The 8,569-nt window shown below is 45.2% G+C and overlaps 1 long non-coding RNA gene across 1 annotated transcript; it reads left to right on the top strand.

The window, feature by feature from the left end:
• Positions 1–6,329: 6,329 nt before the first annotated feature.
• Positions 6,330–7,831, top strand: LOC131836031 (uncharacterized). Its single transcript, XR_009355484.1, has 2 exons — positions 6,330–6,590; positions 7,009–7,831. It is a non-coding gene; the product is annotated as an uncharacterized LOC131836031 (long non-coding RNA).
• The last annotated feature ends 738 nt before the right edge of the window (positions 7,832–8,569 follow it).

Below are 8,569 nucleotides of genomic sequence, written 5' to 3'. Positions count from 1 at the left end.
CTCCCACTCTGGTTTCCCCTGGTTTTATTTTTTTCCTATGAGCCTCTGTGTTGTGTCTTAAATTCCACAGATAAGTGAGATCATATGATAATCGTCTTTCTCTGAATGACTTCTGTCACTTAGCATAATACCCTCCAGTTCCATCCAGTTGTTGCAAGTGGCAAGATTTCATGTTTCTGATGGCTGAATCATATTCCATCGAATATATTAATAACATTTAATATTTAAATCTGTAACTGAACTACGTCTGGAAAAGAAAACTGGGGCCTAACAAACAACGACCAAAGGAAAACATCCTTTTTACCAGATTTGTTTCTCAGTGTTGCATTTACGCTTACCATTTGCACGTGCGATGCATACATAGCTACAAAGGAAAAGTCAAAGACACTACCTCATTGCAGCCCCTTCTCGGTTGGTAAGGAAGATCCTGGTAATAGAAAGTTCAAATAATGGGGCGCCTGGATGGCTCAGCGGGTTAAGCCTCTGCCTTCCACTCAGGTCTTGAGCTCAGGGTCTGAGATCCAGGCCTCTATCAGACACTCCGCTCAGCGGGGAGCCTGCTTCCCCTCTCTCTCTGCCTACCTCTCTGCCTACTTTGATCTCTGTGTATCAAAAAAATAAATAAAACCTTAAAAAAAAAAAAAAAAGTCCAGACAATTATGTTAGGAAGAAAACTTAAAAGTACCACCGCGATGAAACCTTGAGTTGACCCGGACACCCCAAACTGTCACCCCGCAGCAGCCCCGCAGACAGAAGCACACACCCTCGCCTTCCGCACATCTAACCACCGACAGGATGGAGAGCTCGTGGTACACAGTAGGCGCTCTTTATCCGAAGCCTATTGGCTTACTTTCCCGCAGTGTTCCTCAGAATTTCAAAGAGCCTTTGGCAAGCCACCTCTACGGAAGAACCAGGAGGTCACGTTCTGGTCCCCGGGCGAGCAGCAAGGGCGGCGCAGCAAGGGCGGCGCAGCGCCCCCTGCCGGCCCTGGCGGCGGCGACAGCGGGACCCGCCCGAGAGGGGGGGGCGAGAGCTGGGGTTTCCCCACCTCCGCAACCCCCTCTCCCGGCAGCGCCTGGTTCCCGGGCTGTGCCCCCCGGCTCCGGGGTTTGCGCCTCTGGAGGAGGCGGGAGGCCCTCCCTGTAAAACCTCGAGACCTCCCTCCGCGAGCCGTGACCCGACCCCGCGGTGGCGGAGCCCCTGGGGGTGAAGGGACCTGGGAATAACGGGGCGGGCCCGGTGTCTCGGGACTCAGGGGCCGCGCCGCCCGAGTGTTACTCGAGGAGCCCGGGAGCTCGAAGAGCATCATCCCGGGCGGGAGCCTGGCTCTCCCGAATCGAAGCCCAGGACCGCGTCACCACCCACGGCCCCGTGCGCACAGATTTCCCGGGCGGGCCCTGGCGTCCTTCCTCACTGTGCCCAAGAAGAAGGAGGGGAGCTGGGGAGGAGCGGGGGCGGGGCGGGGAAATTCAGCCGGTGTTCCTGCCCCCTGCTGGCGGCAAGGCGCCGTTACACGCGCGGTTATTGAGGGTTGAGGAGGGAGGCCAGCATCAGCTCCTCTTCATGGTCAAGGCCTCAGCCTCTGGAAAGGCTAGGAGAGAGGCGGTGGGTCGGGGGTCGATGACGGCTGCGGATTTCCGAGAGAAGGCATTAAAAAGAAGAACTGAGGTGCCCACAGATAAAGAGCGGTTGGATCACCTGCACTTGCCACTTAGGGGAAAGGGGGTGCCTCCTCCAGGCCCCCCATTAGGCCTCATGGATGGCCAGAGTGGAGATTCAGTTGAGTGAGGAGGTGGTCAGGGCTGGCCGGGAGCTCATATCAGTCCGTGACCTTGACATCTCAGGAATATTGTGTAGTGGCAGTAGGGCCCTTCGTTGGCAGAGCCTTATTCAGTAACCATTTGAGTACCTACACGCTAGAGGAATAGCAGAACAAACAAGCAAAAAAACAAAAGACAAAAAAATATAAGTATGTAAATTGTATAGACAGTTAAAGGGATAAGGTCTAGTGGGAAATATGGAAAACTCAGGACCCACACAGCAAAACAAATAGAAAGAGTTCCTTATGACTTATTTGGAAAGAAGAAGGAAGTCATAAGATAGTCTGACCTAGCAACTGGACAAAAACAAAAAGACATCAAATGCCTGAAGTGAGCAACGGCCTAAGCCTGGGGAGCCATTCTGACAATCAGGCCCATAGCTCTGCAGAAACAATAAAACTAAACCTTAAAAGGAACGTGGGGCTCATCATGTAGTATCAGTCTCTGACTCACTGTTCTCACTCACCTGGCAGGTGCCTGACACACAAAGACCTCAGCAACCAGGGGAGAGGGAGTGTTCTAAGAGGTTGAATATGACGGAATATCGTGTATGATTCAAGATACTAATGTTCTGTTATTTTGGTAACAAGAATTTGGCACCACTACTTTTGCAGTCAGCAAGCATATAAAAGTCTAGAGAAAGAAACAGCCCAAATAGCAGGCCTTCGAACTAATCCCCTTCCAGCCAGGCAGCAGTGTGGAGAAGACACAGGCATGTTGCAACAGAGACCACACAATGGACATATCAAATGCCCTGAACTTGCTTTAGGATTGTAGGGCTGGAGCAAGGTCCAAGACAACCACCAGTGTCCACTCACATCACACACAGCTTCTGACAGAGTTCAGGACAGGCTATTATAGAATATGGCAACTTGGCAAATTCAATCTTTTAAGTTGAAGAAATTTGAGAAAGGACAGGTACAGGAAAGACTTACTGACCTTCTCTGGAAGCAGGTCATAAAACCCTCCTGGGAGAGGGTTTCCGGCACCCAGAGGAAAGGAGTGTCATTATCTGCAAAAATGGAGTGACAACTGAACAAACATCTTGCTAAGTTCCCCCCCATTTACTACACTTAGCTTGTACCCTTTGTTCTAGCACATCCTTCCACCACTTTCCACCTTTCATCAAACCTGGCATACACACACTCAGGTTTAACCACTTCTTTAGGGCCTTATTTCCTTGGGAAGGCTCTCCTCTTAAACCTATAGGAAATAAATGGGTATTCTTTTCTCTTGTTAATTTGTTTGTTTATTTGTTTGTTTATTATGGGGTCCTAGCTGAGAACTTAGAAGGGTAGAAGGAATGGATATTATTCCTCCACTACACTTGTTAGATTTGGGATAATTTAAGAGAGATAGGGAGGAGAGGTAGACTCTTCCAGTTGTGTCCTCCCCAATCTGTCTTGCACTTTATTTCTGGTAGCAGTCAGTCATTCAACTGCCTGTTTCAAGAGAAGGTAGAAATTTTGTTTCAGGAATCTGGCAGAAGGGCAGTCTTGAGAACTTGGGACTAGGTGAAAATCAGCATGAGCCAGAGAAAATGGCTCTCCACTAGGAATGGGTTTGAGATTCACCGTGGAGCTCATCAAACACAGACATGCAAAAGACGTCCTTCCCAAAGACTCTGTTTCAGGAGGCCTGGAATGTAAGCCTTCTTAAAAGTCTCTGAGGCTCTTCTGATGAAAGGAGCCCCGGTTGGGAACTCCTGCCCAGGCACAGGGGTAATCTGATACTGTTTACCTCTGCTAGTGGGCTCAGGGTGCTATCAAGTTGTGGGACTGGAGAGAAGGGGGGCTTGTGGCTGTAGAATAGGATACATGAGGGCTAGGCATACAGACAACCTGTTTGGTTTGTTTTGGTTTGGTTTGGTTCTAATTAAGTAGCTTGAATTTTTCAGGGTAGTTTTAAGTTTACAGAAAAATTGAGTAGAAAGAATAGAAAATTCTCTTGTGCTTCTCCCTTGCCTGCTTTCCTACCCACACAGACCACAGTTTTCCTGTTATTAAAATCTTCCTGAGGGGGGGGGGGTCCTTTTCCTATAATTGATGAGCCAATATTGATGAAGGCTCACTAAAGTCCACAATTTAATAATGATCAATTCTCTGCATTATATATTCCTATGGGTTTGGACAGTGCATAATATCACTGTAGGAGAAGAAGCCATCTTCCTCGGCTTTCTCATGGTCTCTGACTGGGTCTCAAAATTGAACTGACAGAGATAAGTAAGAATAAAGCATACAAATTCGCTTAAATTTTCACATGTACATGGGAGCCTCCGTAAGGGAATGAAGACCTAAAATAACGACCAGCACTGGAAGCTTTTATACCCTTTAGACAAAGACACAATACCTTTTGGAGACTTGACAGGATAAAAGGGTTTGGTTTATGGGTAGGAAATGGTGAAGAAATAACTAGAAAGAAAAGGGTTAGTATAACAAGGTTTGTTTCCAGATTCCTCTGGTGCCACCTCTGGCTGGTAACATTGTCTCCAGGAAAAGAATTTATTTCCTGCCTTTAGGCAAAAAAGGAGAGCCTTCCCTGCATTTATGGATTCTTAACTGCCTTTAGTACAAAATGTCATTTATGTCAAAGAGCCATAGCTTGGGGTCACAGAGTCTGGTTTCCTTCAGCATGAACAAAGATGATCTCCTCATGTACTTAGATTTTCTTTGATTTCTTTCAGCTGAGTTTTGTAGTTTTCTTCATAATGAGCTTGTTCATTTTTTTAGTAGATTCATATCTACATATTTCATTTTTCTTGGGTGCGTATGTAAATTTTTTTCTCAAATTTCAATTGTTCGTTACTGGTACCTAAGAAAGCAATTGATTTTTGTATATTAACCTTGTATCTTGTGATTCTGCTCTAAAAAGACATCATTTTTATCCTGTATATAACTGAAGACATTAAAAAGCAAGAGTGTTCCCCTATTCTATTGATGCTCAAGGAGTACTAATCTGGAAGGGATGTGTAGAACAGATTGGAAGGAAAAGAGGCTAGAGGCAGGGAGTTCCTGTAGGAGACTTTTCTGTGAGCCCTCCTGAAAACAAGAAGATTCCAAGTAAGTGTATTACAGCACCAGTGGAAAAGCAAGAACAGACCGTAGAGGCAAATACCCTAAACTGGCCTTTCTCCTTCATGCCTATGGGTCTCTGTTGCCAGACTCCAACATGTCCGTGTACCCAATGTGCAGCAAGCCAAATTCTGAGACACTGGATTTAAAGCAAGGAAAGCTTTGTAGTCTAGAGAGCAGTCCAAGGAGAAAGAAAGGGATCATTCCCAAAGCTGCCTTGCCCTCTTGCCCTGTTGATCTATAAGGGACAACTTAACACACATGAAAAGAAGCTAAGGGGTTTCCTGACACTTGTTGGGAGGTCCTTGGAAAATCTGGAGATAAGCATTCTTCTGGACAGTGAGGCACAACTTGGGATCTGGGATCATATACATCAAGATACATGTTTCTGTCTGGTTCCTGTTATGTTTCTACAATCATTAGGTACCGAGAGTAGAAGTAAAAAGACAAAGTTAATGATTGGTTGTGCTCAAGGTTAAGAAGTAAGGAAAACAGAGGAACCTGTGTGTCTCTGTCATTTGACCTTCCAGTTAGTTTCCACTCAGGTCTTGATCTCATGGGTGGTGGGACTGAGCCCCAATAGGACGAAGTGCTGCTGGATGGGGAGTCTCCCTCCTCTCCCTTTGCCCCTCCACACACTCATGCCCTCTCTCTCTCAAACGAATAAATAAGTTTTTCAAACAGAGTACGTAAAACATAATTAAGTAGAAAACAGCACAACTTAGACCTAAGTGTACCACACAAACAATAAAATTACAGTGATCCTTATGGTTTCAGAATGGGTCCAGGAACCAGCTTCTGGCTTCCTCTTACATGCAGTTCCCTCATGGGATGCCCTTACCATCCTCTTCACCTAACTTCTTATTAATCTGAAAATAAGTTCAGGTGTCAGAGCCTTCTATCTACCAGCTCCTCAGAGCCCCCTGGCACCTCCTCCACCGCAGCCAAAAGAGCTATTTACAGTTGTTAATATACCATGTATGTCTCTATTAATCTGACCATCTCCTTCATTAGATTATGAATTCTTGAATCTATACGGGACAACTTATACACATGAAAGGAAGCTAAGGAGGTTCCAGAAAGTTGTTGGGAGGTCCTAGAAAAATCTGGAGATAAACATTCTTCTGAAGAGTGAGGCACAACTTGGGATCTGGGATCAGATCCATCAAGATACATGAGAAGCCCAGAGTCTGGCCCAACAACATACCCATAAATCAATAATTCAATGGAGTCTGCTGTTGCAATTCACAACATTACCAGGTACCTGGCAACTATTGTATCAAATTTACCTTGGTTGTTTTCTCCTAAAGAACTGAAAGCATAGAGGTTCAAAACACTGAAGCTTCCTATGGAGAAGGAAGCACCAAACCCATATCAGGAAATCACCATTTCCTCACAATTTCTTTGAGGAAGTTATCACTTCTCCTTTGTTCCTTTAAGGAGGCTTGGTCTTCCTGCATCTGCAGGGATACTGGTTTTAAACAGTGAGTTGGAGGATGTGGGTCTCATCTACACTGTGCATAAGAAGGGCATTTCCAAGCCCCAGGTTTCCCTTTCCTCTTTCCTCGGGCTCAGAATCCTTCTCTGCTGCAGGCAGGCCACGCTGGCATACCTGGAAGAGGAAAAGCAGACAAAAGCCTCTGAGCCTCGGACTAACCACTGCCTCTGTCCTCAGCAGGACCCCCAGCAAGGAGACCTGGTAAGAGGAGAAGCCTGGGGGTTGGGGAGATAGAGCCGAGTTGATGGCCCGATAGCCCAGGTTAAATAGATGGAGGAGAAATTATCCAGGAGGGAGGAGGGAAGAGGCATGATTCTGGACCCATAAGCACAGGACAAAGAGAATAATGGGATCTGTCAGTCAAAGAAAAGATCATCTTAATTCACATTCCTCATCATTGGGCTTCAGGAACTTCATAGAATTGTGAGACCCATGTTGGAAAGATTTAAAAAAAAAAAAAAACCAGACTTTATAAATAAATAAATATATAAATAAATAAATTAAATGGACAAGAAATCTTGAAAGTCTCGATGAAGATCTAAATGGTTGTGAATGATAATTTTGCTCTTAATGCTTCTACTACTATCATTCTCTCACTTTCTTCCCTCTTCCCACACAGAAGAGATGATGCTGGATCTTCTGGGACCATTTCCTCTCCCTCTGGTGCTGCTGGGATCATGGGGGCCAGTGCCACTTGCTGCTAGTCCTCCAAACCTGAAAGGGCTCAAGGGTTTGAAATTCAGCATGTAAGAGCAGGTCCTGTCCAATGCAAGACAGAAATGAGTGGGGCCAATAATTATACTCAGACTTGTAAACCTTCAAACACCTTTCTGCACAACACCTTCCAGAACGCGGCTGCTACCTGTCTTTTGCCCAAGACAGACTGTGAGACTGGCCAGAAAAACTGTTACTGGAGTGTGAATTGTATTAACATGACTTACTGCTGTCACTCTGGATGGACAGTGTGACTGCCGCTACAAGGCTACGCTCCAGAACCCGTTCTACCTTTTTAAATGTAACAAGTTTCAGCCAGGTTTCCCTTCCAATAGTATGCTTCCTGTACACTTAAACAGTACCAGATCACAGCCCCCTGGATAGTTTGATTAGACTACATTTCCCATTACTTTGCCTCACACTTGGTGCAGGTTCTCTTGTGCTCCCTTCTGCCTTTTTTTTTTTTTTTTTCATTGTTGATTTCCATGGTTCCCATAGAAGAAAGAAGGAGGGCAGTGAGAGAATTATGGGGCCATGATGCCAGACCAGAGCTGGGGACAAAAACAAATAGCATTCCTTTCTGCTTTGGAGCTTTGTGTGTTTTGGAGAAGGGTAATAGGGAAAGGGGCAAGGAAAGACCCAAGCCCCCATATTTTTAATCTTGGGACATCATCCAAGTTTGTGGCATTCTGTTCACAGTAATAGAATCACTTTCTGCTGCATTGTAATGACCTTGAGTGTGTGTTTTTGGGATGCCTTTCACATCATTGCCAGCCTGGAGCCATCTAGATTGCATTTGCTGACATTCTTAGGAGAACTAGCTGGGCCTTAGGCATCCTTTGATGTTATTCTGCAACCTGGGGCCTCTGCCCATTTCTCTCACCCCTGCGCCTTTTTGGAACTTTGGAGCTAGAATTTCTCCATCTCATCAAACTCTACTCATGGCTTTTACATATTTCCCTTGAAACCATGACCTATTTTATTTGGAGGTGGCACAGATATTTCATAATATGTCCACGGTACTTTCACACACAGGTTCTAACCCTGACAACCAATGCATCTTACATCTTTACTCTTGGTTTCCATATCTCATCAGATAATTTTAAATGTCAGTAGTAGTAAGAAGAATAATCCCTTGTAGCCTTAGAATCAATTCTCCCATGATCTATTGCAATGCATGGAAAGAAAGCATAGATCAAGGAAAAAAAAAATACAGGGGAGCTAAAAACCTGCATGTCTTACTTAAACACTGAAATCTCACGAAAGTAATGGTGTTTTTGAAGAGGTAGAAGACATAGAAATTAAGGGACTGGGATTCAGAAAATGCCTGAGATTAAGAACTTAGGTACAGATGTAGGGGAGGAAAAATAATTTTCCTTCTACAATTCTAGGTTCTTAGCTGTGAGCCCACACCCCCAGTACAAAAAGGCAGAGTAACAGGACAAAAACTATTTTAATTATATACA

This window comes from Mustela lutreola, chromosome 7 (genome assembly GCF_030435805.1).
Source record: "Mustela lutreola isolate mMusLut2 chromosome 7, mMusLut2.pri, whole genome shotgun sequence".
NCBI classification, from domain to species: domain Eukaryota; kingdom Metazoa; phylum Chordata; class Mammalia; order Carnivora; family Mustelidae; genus Mustela; species Mustela lutreola.
The sequence above is the reverse complement of the archived record's forward strand: the minus strand, read 5'-3'. Positions and strand labels throughout refer to the sequence as shown.